This window comes from Hypanus sabinus, chromosome 22 (assembly GCF_030144855.1).
Source record: "Hypanus sabinus isolate sHypSab1 chromosome 22, sHypSab1.hap1, whole genome shotgun sequence".
NCBI lineage: Eukaryota > Metazoa > Chordata > Chondrichthyes > Myliobatiformes > Dasyatidae > Hypanus > Hypanus sabinus.
The window spans coordinates 10,158,543-10,175,721 of NC_082727.1; positions in this window are offsets into that span (position 1 = coordinate 10,158,543).

Below are 17,179 nucleotides of genomic sequence, written 5' to 3' on the forward strand. Positions count from 1 at the left end.
GAGCATTTCCCCGATCTTTTCCAGACAAGTCGAGCATTTCCCTGATCTTTTCCCGGACAAGTCGAGCATTTCCCTGATCTTTTCCCGGACAAGGCAAGCATTTCCCCGATCTTTTCCAGACAAGTCGAGCATTTCCCCGATCTTTTCCAGACAAGTCGAGCATTTCCCCGATCTTTTCCAGACAAGACAAGCATTTCCCCGATCTTTTCCAGACAAGACAAGCATTTCCCTGATCTTTTCCAGACAAGACAAGCATTTCCCTGATCTTTTCCAGACAAGTCGAGCATTTCCCTGATCTTTTCCAGACAAGTCGAGCATTTCCCTGATCTTTTCCAGACAAGACAAGCATTTCCCTGATCTTTTCCAGACAAGACAAGCATTTCCCTGATCTTTTCCCAGACAAGGCAAGCATTTCCCTGATCTTTTCCAGACAAGACAAGCATTTCCCTGATCTTTTCCCAGACAAGTCGAGCATTTCCCTGATCTTTTCCCAGACAAGACAAGCATTTCCCTGATCTTTTCCCGGACAAGTTGAGCATTTCCCTGATCTTTTCCCGGACAAGTCAAGCATTTCCCCGATCTTTTCCAGACAAGTCGAGCATTTCCCTGATCTTTTCCCAGACAAGTCGAGCATTCTCCTGTGTTTTGGTACACTTGTTAATAATAAATTATTACCAATAAGTACTGGACTGCGTCGCCCATTCAGGAGAAAGATGGAATTTCTTCACTCACAAGGTACAAAATCATTGCCCATTACTTTACTCAAGGTCTGGGAAGGCTTAGTCACTGAGAAGATTTAGAATGGAGATTGATATATTTTAATTAAGGGAATCAGAGTACCACACTGAAAGATGAGGCACAACCTTATTGAATATCAGAACAGGATTGATGGGCTGAATGGCCTATTCCTGATGCTTTTTTTAATGTTATTATATCAAGTCCGGTGGGCCAGCTCTCTCGAGAAGACCTCACACACAGCAGCTTCCCAGAACTGCCACAGAAACGTCACTGTATCTTATCTGATCCTGGCTGCCCCTGGGTTACATACACCTAACTTATGAATATCCCTGCATATCAACGAGCTCCCATAACATTCTTAAGACGTCCTACAAACAACAGAAGAGGCAGCGGGCAGTCAAGGTTTCTGCCCAAGTCAGTTGTCTGCCCCTCTCCCAGTGGTCCCTGCTGGTGCCCCTGGAGAAGAGGTTTGAGGTGTGTAAGGTATAATGGGGGCAACACGTACAAAACACTGGAGGAACTCAGCAGGCCAGGCAGTAAATATGGAAAAACAATCAATGTTTACGGCTGAAACCCTTCAACTGGACTGGAGAAAAAAGCTGAGAAGATTTAAAAGGTGAAGGAGAGGAGAGAAACACAGTGTGATAGGTGAAAGTGGGAGGGGTGGGTGAAGTAAAGAGCTGGGAAGTTGATTGGTGAAAGAGACAGAGGACTGGAGAAGGGGGAATCTGACAGGAGAGAACAGAAGACCATGGAAGAAAGGGAAGGGGGAGGAGCACCAGAGGGAGGGGATGGGCAGGCAAGGAGATAAGGTGAGAAAAAAGTGGATGGGAAATGGTGAAAGGGGGCCATTACTGGAAGCTGTAGAAATTGATGTTCATGCCATCAGGTTGGAGGGTTCCCAAACGGTTTACAAGGTGTTGTCCTCCAGCCTGAGCGTGGCCTCATCGCCACAGTCTCCCGATCTACGTCGGGTCCCACCGAATCACTAGAGGCCACATCGGGAGCACCGGACACAGTACGTAACCCCAACAGACTCACAGGTGAAGTGTCACCTCACCTGGGAGGACTGTCTGGGGCCCTGACTGTGAGGAAGGAGGTGCCAGGAGGGTCAGTGGGGAGGGATGAATGGACAAGGGAGTCCCTGCGGAAAGTGGGTGGGGGGAGGAGGGAAAGGTGTGCTTGGTAGTGGGATCCCATTGCAGGTTTCTCCTTCACCTTTATCATCTCTCCTTGCCTGCCCATCCCCTCCCTCTGGTGCTCCTCCCCTTTTCGGTCTTCCATGGCCCTTCTGTCCTCTCCTGTCAGATTCCCCCTTCTCCAGCCCTTTATCTCTTTCACCAATCAACTTCCCAGCTCTTCACTTCATCCCTCCCCCTCCCGGTTTCACCTGTCACCTGGTGTTTCTCCCCCATCTTTTAAATCTACCCCTCAGCTTCTTATCCCCAGTCCTGATAAAGAACCTCTGGCCGAAACATCGACTGTACCCTTTTCCATAGATGCTGCCAGTGTTGTGTGTGTGTGGGTGTTTGGGTGTTGCTTGGATTTCCAGCATCTGTCCCTTTGTTTATAACGGGGTCTGTCCAGCAATGGTGAGCTCTCAGAGGTTTGAGGGTGTAACGACCACGTTACCATGAATAGTGAGTATTGTGAAGTGCTGTAATATTGTTTTCCTGCGATACCGTAACCAGCTTTGGAAAAGGAAAATGAACAGCGGGATTTCTAGTCACTTTTAGTAATGGGAGCTGCTCATCAGCTTCTGATTCCATTCCCGACTGCGCTGCGGTGAGCGGCTTGTCTCTGGAACGGTCTGTGGAAACGGAACGCACTCAGCTCCCGAAGACAGCCGGTCTGTCAGTGTTTAAAAACAAGTTCAGAATGTATCACTCCCTGCTCCTCCATCGCGTGTCAAGATGCCAAGCCCTGCTTGGACCAAGTGGACTGGGGTTTCCTGGAACCTCCTCGTGACGCTGTGTGCTTGTTGTCACAGTACGGTACTGTAGCTCACATATGAAGAGAGGTTGCCTCAGTTTCATACCGGTTAGAGTCATCACTTTATAACGCAGGCGGACCGCCAAGCAGGGTTCAATTCTCACCACTGACGGTCAGAGGTTTGTAAGTTCCCCCGTGACAGCGGGGGCTGCCTCGCACACTCCTAAGGTGTAGGCGTTAGGGCTCGGGGTAGTGAATTCTGACTGTGCTGTGTTGCCGCTGGAAGCACAGCAATACTTGCGGGCTGCCCCCAGCACATCCTCGGACCGTGATGGTCATTGACACAAACGATGCATTTTACTGTTTGTTTCAATGTGCGTGACAAATAAAAGTTAATCTTGTTGATCAGTTCCCGCCACAGCAGTATCCCCCGCTCAACCAGTGCCATCCGCGAGGAGCTCTAGCGCCTGGACTTCCTCCTGTGCTTTTCGGACACTTCGCTCTCATCGTCACTGGGCGTGGGTGGTCTCCGGATAATCTTCTTCTCCACCTTGTACTTCTGCTCTGCGACGCGGGGCTCTGCCTTCACCAGGTACTCCCCGTTCTGGTAGGTGATGGTGACAAACGTCTTGGGGTAGGTGCCGTACACGCGCCGCAGCTCATCGTGCAGGAAGTCGGGCACTTCCCTCCTGGGGCCGAACGTCTGCTCCAACTTGCCCCAGTGCAGGTCCCCCCTCAGGGTGGAGCCTTCAGCCCAGGCGCCTGAGCTGAGGGCCGGCTGCTGGGCCAGATAGGCACCGTACGGATAATAGGGTGGGTACTGGTAGGGAGCAGGGTTTGCCGGTGTTGGGAACCAGAATGGAGAGACGTAGGGAGCTCCGTAGAAGTGATGGTACTCAGTATAGTTCCCGGCTCCTTCACGCTCAGAGTTTGCATCGGTCATGACTATCGTCAGCGGCCGACTGGAGAAGTTGTGCATCTGAATCGGAGGCAGCACAAAGGGATCGGTGAGCATGGTGACCCTCCAGGGGGCAGCCGCTGGGTACATGCTTGAATTCAGCGGTCTCTCCGTTGCCGGCTTAGTGCAAGACGGAGGGTGCTGTTGCTATTCTCCGCTGACACTGGCATCAGCTTCCAGCGGGCTGTGGAGGGAGGGGAACACTGTTTATTCTTCCCCACGAAAATCACGGTTTCCTTCAACCAAGTGAGTCTCAGTCACCATCCTCCCCTAATTCCACCTCCCGCCTCCCTCCCCCGGTTCCACGTCCCACCTCCCTCCCCCAGTTCCACATCCCGCCTCCCTCCCCCCGGTTCCATGTCCCACCTCCCTCACCCCGGTTCTACGTCCCGCCTCTCTCACCCCGGTTCTACGTCCCACCTCCCTCCCCCCGGTTCCACATCCCACCTCCCTCACCCCGGTTCCACATCCCACCTCCCTCACCCGGTTCTATGTCCCACCTCCCTCACCCCGGTTCCACATCCCACCTCCCTCCCCCGGTTCCACATCCCACCTCCCTCACCCGGTTCTATGTCCCACCTCCCTCACCCCGGTTCCACATCCCACCTCCCTCCCCCGGTTCCACATCCCACCTCCCTCACCCAGTTCTATGTCCCACCTCCCTCACCCCAGTTCCACATCCCACCTCCCTCCCCCAGTTCCACATCCCACCTCCCTCACCCCGGTTCCACATCCCACCTCCCTCACCCGGTTCTATGTCCCACCTCCCTCACCCCGGTTCCACATTCCACCTCCCTCCCCCGGTTCCACGTCCCACCTCCCTCCTCTGGTTCTATGTCCCACCTCCCTCACCCCGGTTCTACGTCCCACCTCCCTCCCCCGGTTCCACATCCCACCTCCCTCCCCCGGTTCTATGTCCCGCCTCCCTCCTCCGGTTCTACGTCCCACCTCCCTCACCCCGGTTCCACGTCCCACCTTCCTCACCCCGGTTCCACGTCCCACCTCCCTCCCCCGGTTCCACATCCTACCTCCCTCCTCCGATTCTATGTCCCAGCTTCCTCCCCCGGTTCCACATCCCTCCTCCCTCACCCCAGATCCATGTCTCACCTCCCTCCCCTGGTTCCACGACCCACCTTCCTCTCCGTGGAGGGATGTGGATGATAGACAGGAAGAGGAAATTCAGTATAACCCACCATGAGATTAGACCTAACCTCACCATCAGATGAGGGGGTGCTGTAGTAGTCTGGCGGACCTTGCTGAGGCATGTCGACAACTCTCAGACACCTCCACTTACTTACCCCTCAAACAGGACCCCACTAAGGAGCATCAGGCCATTATCTGCCACACCATCACCAACCTTATTAACTTTGAGGATCTCCTATCCACTGCCACCAACCTCACAGTTCCCTCATACCATACCTCTCGTTTCTACCTCCTACCAAGATCCACAAACTCGCTGGTCCAACTAGACGTGTTGTTTCTGCCCCACTGAACTCATATCTGCATACCTCGACTCTGTCTTACCCCCATAGTTCAGGCCCTCCCCACCTACATCCACGACACTTCACACACTCTGGATCTTTTCAATGATTCATCGGGCATCTTAATTTTCACAATGTATGTCCAGTCCCTATATACCTCCATCCCCTAACACTGATCCCTTCTACCCACACCATGTCCATATCCCCCCATCTTCCTTACATCCATTTACCTATCCAAGTGCCTCTTAAAAGCCTCTATTGTATTTGCCCCTACCACCATACCAGGCAGACCTGCCCCTCACATCCCCCTTGAACCTACCCCCTCTCACCTTCAATGCACACCCTCTGGTATTAGACATTTCAACCCTGGAAACATACTCTGTCTACTCTATCTGTGCTTCTCATAATTTTATAAACCTCTATCAGATCCCCCCTCAGCTTGGGGTACTACAGAGAAAACAGCCCAGGTTTATCCAGCCCCTTGTGATAGCACATGCTCTCTAAACCAGGCAGCATCCTGGTAAACCTCTTCTGCACCCTCTCCAAAGCCTCAACATCCCTCCTACAGTGGGGCGACCAGAACTGTGTGCATTCTCCAGATGTGGCCTGACCAGAGCTTTATAAAGTTGCAACACAACCTCCTGACTTTTGAACTCAATGCCCCGACTAATAAAAGCAAGTGTTGCATTAGCCTCTTAACCACCCTATCGACCTATGTGGCCACTTTTATGGAGCTATGAACTTGAAACCCAAGATCTCTCTGCTCAGCAACACTGTTAAGGATCTTGCCCTGAACAGTATACTGTCTCCTTGCATTTGTCCTATTGAGGAGCAACACATCACATTCATCTGGGTTAAACTCCATCTGCCAATTCTTTGCCCTTATCCGCAACTGATCTATATCACTCTGTATTCTTTACCAGTCTTCTACATTATCTACAACTCCACTAATGTTGGTATTATCCAAAAACTTACTAAGCCACCCATCTACATTTTCATTCATACACATAACAAGCAACAGAGGTCCCAGTACAGATCCCTGCAGAACACCACTAATTATAGACATCCTGCCCAAATAGGTGCAAACAGCCAATTTGCCACAGACCCAATTTATCCAAATCTGTGGATTAGCCTCTCATGAGGGACTGTCAAACGCCTTACTCAAATCCATGTTAACAACATCCACTGCCCTACCCTCATCAATCGCTCCCATCACCCTGTCAAAAGAAATTGGTAAGATATGATTTACCCCGCACAGACATGCTGGCTCTGCCTAATTAGGCCATGGATTTCCAAACACACATACATCCTATCCCAAAGAATCTTCTCCAGCAATTTCACTACAACGGAGACTCACCGGTCTATAGTTTCCAAGCTTTTTCCTTGTCCCCTTCTTAAATAGAGCCACTCACCAGTCCTCCGGGACCTCGCCTGTGCCTAGAGAAGACATGAAGATACTGATCAAGGCTCCAGCAATCTCATCACTTGCCACCCTCATGCCCTAGGGACTCATCCATCTTAATACTCATTAGGAGGCCCAACGCTTCTACCTCCTTGACCTCTAAATGCCCCAACATAATTATATACTCAGCATCAATCTCCTTGTCCTCCATGTCCTTTTCCTTAGTAACTACAGAAGTAAAGCAAACACAAAGGAATTTGTTGATGCTGAAATCCGAAGTGACACATACAAAATGCTGGAGGAACTCAGCAGGCCAGGCAGCACCTAGGGAAAGGCGGAAACAGTCGACATTTCGGGCTGAGACCCCTCATCAGGACTGGAAACTACCACTACTACATCGGCTCAGGCCTAGGGGGCCGGCGTTGGGCATGAAGGACTGGAAAGGAAAGTCAGAGTAAGAAAGTGGGGGGAGGGAGGGGAGGAAGAAGTACAAGGTGGTAAATTGAGACTGGGGGGGGGTGGGGGTGAAGTAAAATACTCTTTAAGGAGCTCACTCTCATTCTCCACATCCAAGCAAATGTTCACCTCTTCATCCTGAATGGTCCTACCCTGTCGCTAGTTATCCTCGTGCTCTTGATGTATGTATAAAATGTCTTGGGATTCACCTCAATCCTAGTCACCAAGGACTTTCCATGGCCCCTCTTGGTTTCTTCATACTCCTCGTGTGCTCAATTTCATCTTCACTTCTGAAGTTTTACATACTTTTCAAAACTCATCCCCTCTCTGGACATCCAAGGTTCTCTTATCTTTCCATCTCCATCCTTCCTTCTAACAGGAACACACCTTTCCTGTGCTCTGTCCAATTGATCTTTAAACACCCTCCTCATGTCCAATGTGGACTTGCCAGAGAAAAGGCGTTCACAATTAACGCTTCTTAGGTGCTGCCTAATGCTCTCGTAATTTGCCCTACTCCAATTCAAAACTCTCCCACAAGGACCATACCTATCCATAGTCATTCTGAAAGTTAAGGGGTTGTGGTGACTGTTCCTAACTTTCATCTGAGAGGTCAGTCACCTGGCCAGGCCCGTTACCCAACACAGTCCAGTATGGCTCCTCCTCTTGTTCTATCATCTACATGTTAATTCCAGAAACCCTCCTGGATACACATAAGAAATTCTGCCCCATCTAAACCACTTGCACAAAGGTCACAGTTTATATTAGGGAAAATTGAAATCCCCCAATGTCAACAACCCAATTATTTTTACATATTTCTATAATCTGTTTGCATATCTGTTCCTCAATGTCCCAGAGACTACTGGGGGTCGGGGGCATCTGTAGTACCATCCCATCGGTGTGATTGCTATTCCTGAGTTCTACTCAAAAAGACTCGGAGTCTGACTCCTCCATTTCGACTCCTGAGTCCAGCTGTGACGTTGTCCCTGATTAGTAATGCAACTCCCCCACCCCCACCACTTTTTATTTTCTTCTCTATCTTTCAAAACTTCAAAACTCTGGTACATCAATCACCCATTCCTGCCCGTCTCTCAGCCAAGTTTCTGTAATGGCCACAACATCATGGTTCCATGTAGTGATCCATGCTCTAAGTTCATCACCTTTACCCGTAATACCCCTAGCATTACAATACACACACTACAAACTAGCTGACCCATCATACCTGTTATTTCAGTTTTGCCTACGTCATGGGCCACTCCAGCACTCTACTGTTCTGTTCGGGAATGATGGGAAAGAAGACCTGGAAAGTCGGATGAGGCCAGGCACAAGAGATTCTGCAGATGCTAGAAATCTGGAGCCAAACATACAAAGTGCCAGAGGAACTCAGCGGGTCAGGCGGGGATGTTTTGGGCCGAGAGCCTTCACCGACGGTTAGGGAGGGGGGTGAGGGGCGGAAGTTGGTAGGTGACAGGTAAATCCAGGTGAGAGGGGAAAGGCAAGTGAGTATTCAATCTGCTCATTTATTTATTTATTCAGATATGGCTTGGATTAGGCCCATCCGTCTCTTTGAGCACACCAATTTAACCCTTACAATGACCAACAACCGGGACGTCTTTGGACTGTGGGAGGAAACTGGAGCACCCAGAGGAAACCCACACGGTCACCGGGAGAAACTCCTTACAGACTGTGGTGGGACTTGAACCCTGGTTGCTGGAACTGTAAAGTGTTGTGCTAACCACTGCGCTACCGTGCTCCCCCTATGTGGGAGGGAGAGGCAAAGAATAAAGGAGTAATGGGAGATGCAGAGAAGTGATCAGTGGGAGAAGCAAAGCGTTGAAGATTGATTTAATGGGAAAGGACAGTAAGATGCAACGTTGAGGATTTATCGAGCATTGGTCAGAATGCACGTGGAGTTCTGTGAGCAGTTTTGGCCCACGTATCTAAGAAGGGACGTGCTGACATTGGAGAGGGTCTGGAAGAAGTATATGAGGATGATCCCAGGGATGAAAGGGTTAATGTAAAAGGAGTATTTGATGCTCTGGGCCTGTTCTCACTAGAGAACAGATTGGATAGATTTTTGCATAGTAGGGTAGGGGAATTAAGGGTCATGGGGAAAGGGCAGGTGGGTGGAGACCAGATCAGCCATGATCTTGTTGAATGGCGGAGGGGGCTCGACGGGCCGGATGGCCAACCCCTGCTCCTCATTCTTATGTAGGAGTTTAGAAGAATGAGAGGACTGGGGAATCTCATTGCAACCTTTTGAATGTTGGAAAGGCCTAGATATAGTGGACACAGAGAGGAGGTGATGAGCAGCTGGTGCATATCACAAGTCCTGTTTACACAACCACTGACTCCAGGCAGACAAGACAATCTCTGAAGAGTCCTGATAATGACTGGGGCTCCCTACCCGGGAGAGGCTAATTTGCCAAGAACAATCATGGTCATGGAAAGACCATGATCACCCACGTCATATGACAGGGCGAAAAGTGAACGAAAAAGCAGTGGGAGAGTCTAGGACGGGAGTGCATAGCTTCAGAATACAAGAAGGTCCCTTCGGAGCAGAGATGAGAAGAAAGATAGCGAATCTCGGGCGTTTGTTACCGCAGACTGTGGGAGCCGAGTCAGTGGGTATATTCAAAATGGAGGTGGATAGATTCTCATTTAAAGGTAACGGGAGAAAGGCAGGAGAATGGGGTTGAGGGAAATGAATCAGTCATGGGCAGGATGCCCTGATTTTACCCCTATGACTCAAGGTCATAACAATGAGTTAGAACCGGATACACGCAGAGAACCGCAAACAATAAATGAAAGCGGATTATAGACTGCAACTCGGGAAAATAAATGTTACTCTGACCCTCCCACGAACTCATAAATTGTGAATTACTGCCCTGACGCAACGCCGAGTCAGAACAATTGCGACCTTCAAACACATCGTGTTTCTGGCAACAGCTTAATAAACACAAAGTACACTGCAGATGCTGTGGTCAAATCAACCCGTACGTGTTGAGGTTAGCGATGTGTTACCAGACCTCTCACGTATGCGGTTTCTAATACCTGAGAGGGGGTAATTTCAGAGGAGGGGTGAGGGGCAAGTGTTCCCCCCCCCCCCACACACACACACACACACAGAAAGCGGTGGGTGCCTGAGGTAATGGTGCAGACAGAAACATTCCGGACTTTGAAAAGCCGTTCAGATCGCCGCATGAATATGAGGAAAATGCAAAGCATGTGGACGTTGTCTGAACGGAAGAGTGTTGGCCATTTATTTGGTCCGGAACGACATTGTGGGTCTGTTCCGGTTCTGTACTCTTCAGCGAGCGCCTCAACTTCAAACGATTATGCCGCATCCGTTTGGAAAGAAGTGGCAGGCGGCTCTTGGGAACTCGAAGGCGGGTTTACGGATTTCTTCAATGAGTACGAAAGGATTATGATAATTTGGGGGAAACGACCGATACAAGCACATCCGCTCCCCTCCTGAATGCGTTCTTAATTCAGCCTTCTGTGTCCTAACGGAACCCACTGCGTTCGGTGTCCTTCTCTTCTGATAAAGCAGGTTGTGCATAGGTAAAGCAGTTAGTTAACGGAGCGGAGACGGAACAGCACTTACCCGGGTGTCAGGCTCAGCCAGGGTGCGGGGGACGTGCAGCCGGCCGCCGGAGGCTGGGGGAGAGGCGAGCGCTGACTCCCCAGTCCCCTGTCCCAGCTTCACACGCTGGCTCTCTGGCCAGACCGGGTTACCCCGTAACCAGGCGGAGGTGGGAGGAGAAAACAAGGCAGGGAGGGTAGGTGGAACAAGAGTGAAGGGAGTGAGGAATGTTAGCAAGGTAAAATTTGAGGCGAAGTAAAAGGGAGGGGGCGGAGACAGAAGTTCTAGTGTATTTTTTATATGATTTAACACAACGTTAAAATAACACCGCGGTTCCGAATCAATGGGGAAATTGCTGAAATGTGATCTCACCCGAGAGGCGACGTCCGCTTTGTGCACAGGAAGATCCCTCGCACAGCCGGATGAGATCGAGGGAAAATGGCAGGCCATTCGGCCCATCGTGTCCTGCACAGCATTCCATAAGATCTTGTTTGATCTTTTACCCCGGCCATCTAACGACATAGACCCGACGCAGACTGGGAGACCGTTTCGCTGAACACTTGCGCTCTGTCTGCCAGAGAAAGCAGGATCTCCCAGTGGCCACACATTTTAATTCCACATCCCATTCCCATTCTGATATGTCTATCCATGGTCTCCTCTATTGTCAAGATGAAGCCACACTCAGGTTGGAGGAACAACACCTTATATACCGGCTGGGTAGCCTCCAACCTGATGGCATGAACATTGGTTTCTCTAACTTCCGTTAATGCCCCTGCTCCTCTTCTTACCCCATCCTTATTTATTTATTTTTCCCCTTTTTTCTCTCTCTGTCCCTCTCACAATCACACTTTGCCTACTCTCCATCTCCTTCTGGTGCTCCCCTTCCCCTTTCTTTCTCCCTCGGCCTCCTGTCCCATGATCCTCCCCTTCTCCAGTTCTGTACCCTTTTCGCCAATCACCTTTCCAGCTCTTAGCTTCACCCCACCCCCTCCGGTCTCCTATCATTTCGGGTCTCCCTCTCTCCCTCCCACTTTCAAATCTCTCACTGTCTCTTCTTTCAGTTAGTCCTGACAAAGGGTCTCGGCCCAAAACGTCGACAGTGCTTCTTCCTATAGATGCTGCCTGGCCTGCTGCGTTCCACCAGCATTTTGTGTGTGTTTGAATTTCCAGCATCTGCAGATTTCCTCGTGTTGGAGCAGGATTAGGCCATTTGGCCCATCGAGTCTGCTCTGCTATTTCATCATGGCAGATCCATCTCCCTCTCAACCCCATCTCTCGCCTTCTCTCTGTAAACATTCACACCCTGACTAATCCAGAACCCATCAACCTCCGCCTTAAATACAGCCACATTGTCCTCTACTAATTCCACACACCTCGATCCAGTTGGTATCTGCAAATCTACCTCTCTGCTTGTATCTGGTGGCTGCACCTCGAGGGTACAAAGTTTAGCTTTATATATCTTGCCTATATCAAAACATACAGACAAATATCTTGTTTGTATCAAATCATATCAGCGAGGATCATGCTGGAGGCAGCCCACAAGTGTCGCTAACATAGCGTGCCCACAATTTTTTTAACTTATTGACACACAGTGTGAAATAGGCCGCTCTGGCCCTCCAAGCCAAGCTGCTCAGCAATCCCCCAATTTAATCCTAGCCTAAAGTATCGAACAATTTACAATGACCAATTAACCGACCAGCCAGAATGCCTTACGACTGTGGGAGGAAACCTGAGCACCAGGAGGAAACCCCGCAGTCACGGGGAGAACATACAAACTCCTGACAGACTGTGGCAGGAACTGAATGCCAGTCTTCCTATAAGGGGCACTGTAAAATTGTTGTATTAACCACAACACTACTGTGCTGTAGCAGACACAACAGTGGCATTGAACAGACAAGGACCGGAGGGAGATTGACCATGTGCAGACAGATAGGTTTAATTTTGCATTAGGGTCAGCACAGACATTGTGGGCCGAATGGTCTGTTTCTGTGCTACACTGAGTGTTCTATGTTCTTTCCTGGTCACAAACATAGATGGTGGTCAAGCAATGGTCTAAAACCCTTGTAGGATTCAATATTTACCTTTATTTATCACATGTACATTGAAACTGATGGTTAACAACCAACACAGCACAACCCCAGGATGTGCTGGGGGCAGCCCACAAGAGTTGCCACCCATTCCAGCACCAACATCGTGTGTTCACAACGTTCAGAACGACACAGAACACTACAAGCATCGAAATCATAACATCAAAGCAAGCCCTGTTTCTCAAATCCACCCTTCTGCACACCCTCCAACCATTGGACGGGCCGCCCTTGGCTTCTACTTGCAGACGTTGGGCTTGAACTTCACCAGCAGACTCACAGAGATTTGCAAACCCAAGGTTCTAGCCAGCAGGGCACAACTTCCAGACTTGCAATCAATCTTCAGTCATGGTCCCAGGTCTCGCTGACCACCAAACTCTCAGCCTTGAATGCCAGGCCCACCAATGATAGACCCCAAACACTGGGACTCGATCATCAGACTCACCAATGATAGGCCCCAAACACTGGGACTCGATCATCAGACCCACCAGTGATAGGCCCCAAACATTGGGACTCGATCATCAGACTCACCAGTGATAGGCCCCAAACACTGGGACTCGATCATCAGACCCACCAGTGATAGGCCCCAAACACTGGGACTCGATCATCAGACCCACCAGTGATAGGCCCCAAACACTGGGACTCGATCATCAGACTCACCAGTGATAGACCCCAAACACTGGGACTCGATCATCAGACTCACCAATGATAGGCCCCAAACACTGGGACTCGATCATCAGACCCACCAATGATAGACCCCAAACACTGGGACTCGATCATCAGACTCACCAGTGATAGGCCCCAAACACTGGGACTCGATCATCAGACTCACCAGTGATAGGCCCCAAACACTGGGACTCGATCATCAGACCCACCAATGATAGACCCCAAACACTGGGACTCGATCGTCAGACTCACCAGTGATAGACCCCAAACACTGGGACTCGATCATCAGACCCACCAATGATAGGCCCCAAACACTGGGACTCGATCATCAGACTCACCAGTGATAGACCCCAAACACTGGGACTCGATCATCAGACTCACCAGTGATAGGCCCCAAGCACTGGGACTCGATCATCAGACTCACCAGTGATAGGCCCCAAGCACTGGGACTCGATCATCAGACTCACCAGTGATAGGCCCCAAGCACTGGAACTCGATCATCAGACACACCAGTGATAGACCCCAAACACTGGGACTCGATCATCAGACTCACCAGTGATAGACCCCAAACACTGGGACTCGATCATCAGACCCACCAATGATAGACCCCAAACACTGGGACTCGATCATCAGACTCACCAGTGATAGGCCCCAAGCACTGGGACTCGATCATCAGACTCACCAGCGATAGACCCCAAACACTGGGACTCGATCATCAGACTCACCAGTGTTAGACCCCAAACACTGGGACTCGATCATCAGACCCACCAATGATAGGCCCCAAACACTGGGACTCGATCATCAGACCCACCAATGATAGACCCCAAACACTGGGACTCGATCATCAGACTCACCAATGATAGACCCCAAACAGTGGGACTCGATCATCAGACCCACCAGTGATAGTCCCCAAACACTGGGACTCGATCATCAGACTCACCAATGAAGGACCCCAAACACTGGGACTCGATCATCAGACTCACCAATGATAGGCCCCAAACACTGGGACTCGATCATCAGACTCACCAGTGATAGACCCCAAACACTGGGACTCGATCATCAGACTCACCAATGAAGGACCCCAAACACTGGGACTCAATCATCAGACCCACCAATGATAGACCCCAAACACTGGGACTCGATCATCAGACCCACCAATGATAGACCCCAAACACTGGGACTCGATCATCAGACTCACCAATGATAGACCCCAAACACTGGGACTCGATCATCAGACTCACCAGTGATAGACCCCAAACACTGGGACTCGATCATCAGACTCACTGATGAAAGGCCCCAAGCACTGGGACTCGATCATCAGACTCACCAGTGATAGACCCCAAACACTGGGACTCGATCATCAGACCCACCAGTGATAGACCCCAAACACTGGGACTCGATCATCAGACTCACCAATGAAGGACCCCAAACACTGGGACTCGATCATCAGACTCACCAATGAAGGACCCCAAACACGGGGACTCGATCATCAGACTCACCAATGATAGGCCCCAAACACTGGGACTCGATCATCAGACTCACCAGTGATAGTCCCCAAACACTGGGACTCGATCATCAGACTCACCAATGAAGGACCCCAAACACTGGGACTCGATCATCAGACTCACCAATGATAGGCCCCAAACACTGGGACTCGATCATCAGACTCACCAGTGATAGACCCCAAACACTGGGACTCGATCATCAGACTCACTGATGATAGGCCCCAAGCACTGGGACTCGATCATCAGACTCACCAGTGATAGACCCCAAACACTGGGACTCGATCATCAGACTCACCAATGAAGGACCCCAAACACTGGGACTCGATCATCAGACCCACCAATGATAGGCCCCAAACACTGGGACTCGATCATCAGACTCACTGATGATAGGCCCCAAGCACTGGGACTCGATCATCAGACTCACCAGTGATAGGCCCCAAGCACTGGGACACGATCATCAGACTCACCAGTGATAGGCCCCAAGCACTGGAACTCGATCATCAGACACACCAGTGATAGACCCCAAACACTGGGACTCGATCATCAGACTCACCAGTGATAGACCCCAAACACTGGGACTCGATCATCAGACCCACCAATGATAGACCCCAAACACTGGGACTCGATCATCAGACTCACCAGTGATAGGCCCCAAGCACTGGGACTCGATCATCAGACTCACCAGCGATAGACCCCAAACACTGGGACTCGATCATCAGACTCACCAGTGTTAGACCCCAAACACTGGGACTCGATCATCAGACCCACCAATGATAGGCCCCAAACACTGGGACTCGATCATCAGACCCACCAATGATAGACCCCAAACACTGGGACTCGATCATCAGACTCACCAATGATAGACCCCAAACACTGGGACTCGATCATCAGACCCACCAATGATAGACCCCAAACACTGGGACTCGATCATCAGACTCACCAATGATAGACCCCAAACACCGGGACTCGATCATCAGACTCACCAATGATAGACTCCAAACACTGGGACTCGATCATCAGACTCACCAATGATAGACCCCAAACACTGGGACTCGATCATCAGACTCACCAGTGATAGACCCCAAACACTGGGACTCGATCATCAGACTCACCAATGAAGGGATGTGGGGGAAGTAATAGGCAGGAGAAGGTGAAAGATCAGAGTGGGGAATAACGGGGGGAGGAGGAAATTTCAAACAAGAGAAAATCTACAGATGCTGGAAATCCGAGCCACACACACAAAATGCTGGAGGAACTCAGTAGGCCGGGCAGCATGTATGGAAAAGTGTAAACAGTCAACATTTCGGGCCAAGACCCTTCAGCAGGACTGGAGAAAATAAGCTGAGGTGTAGATTTGAAAGGTGAGGGGAGGGGAGAGAGAAACACCAGGCGATGGGTGAAACTTGGAGGGGGAGGGAGGGATGAAGCAACGAGCCAGGAAGTTGATTGGTGAAAGAGACAGAAGGCCATGGAAGACAAAAAAGGGGGAGGGGGAGGAGCACCAGAGGGAGGCGATGGGCAGGCAAGAACATAACATGAGAGAGGGAAAGGGGGATGGGGAATGACGAATGAGGGGGGAGGCATTACTAGAAGTTTGAGAAATCATCGTTTCTGCCATCAGGTTGGAGGCTACCCAAATGGAAGATAAGGTGTTGTTCCTCCTAGCTTAGCGTGACCTCATCACGACTGTGGAGGAGACCATGGATGGACATATCGGAATGGGAATGGGAAATGAAATTAAAATGGGTGGCCACAGGGAGATCCCGCTTGTTCTGGCGGTCGGAGCGTAGATGCTCAGCGAAGCGGTCCCCCAATCTACGTCGGGTCTCACTGATATACAGGAGGCCACACCCACCCCTCCAGGAGCATCAAACACAGTATATGACACCAAAAGACTCACAGGTGAATTGTCGCCTCCCCTTGGAAAGAATGTTTAGGACCCTGAATGGTAGTGAGGGTGGGGGCGTAGGGGCAGGTGAAGCACTTATTCTACTTGCAAGGATAAGTGCCAGGAGGGATAATGGACAAGGGAGTCACGTACGGAGTGATCCCTGTGGAAAGCAGACAGTGGTGGGGGGGAGGGCAGGGAAAGATGTGTTTGGTGGTGGGATCCATTTGAAGGTGGCAGAGGTTTTGGAGAATTATGTGCTAGATGCGGAGGCTGGTGAGATGGTAGGTGAGGACAAGAGGAACCCTGTCCCTGGTAGGGTGGCAGGAGGATGAGGTAAAAGCAGATGTGCGTGAGATGGAAGAGATGCAGTTGAGAGCAGCGTTAATGGTAGAGGAAGGGAAGCCCCTTTCTTTGAAGAAGGAGGACACCTCCTTCATTCTAAAATGAGAAACCTCATCCTGAGAGCAGACGTGGTGAAGATGG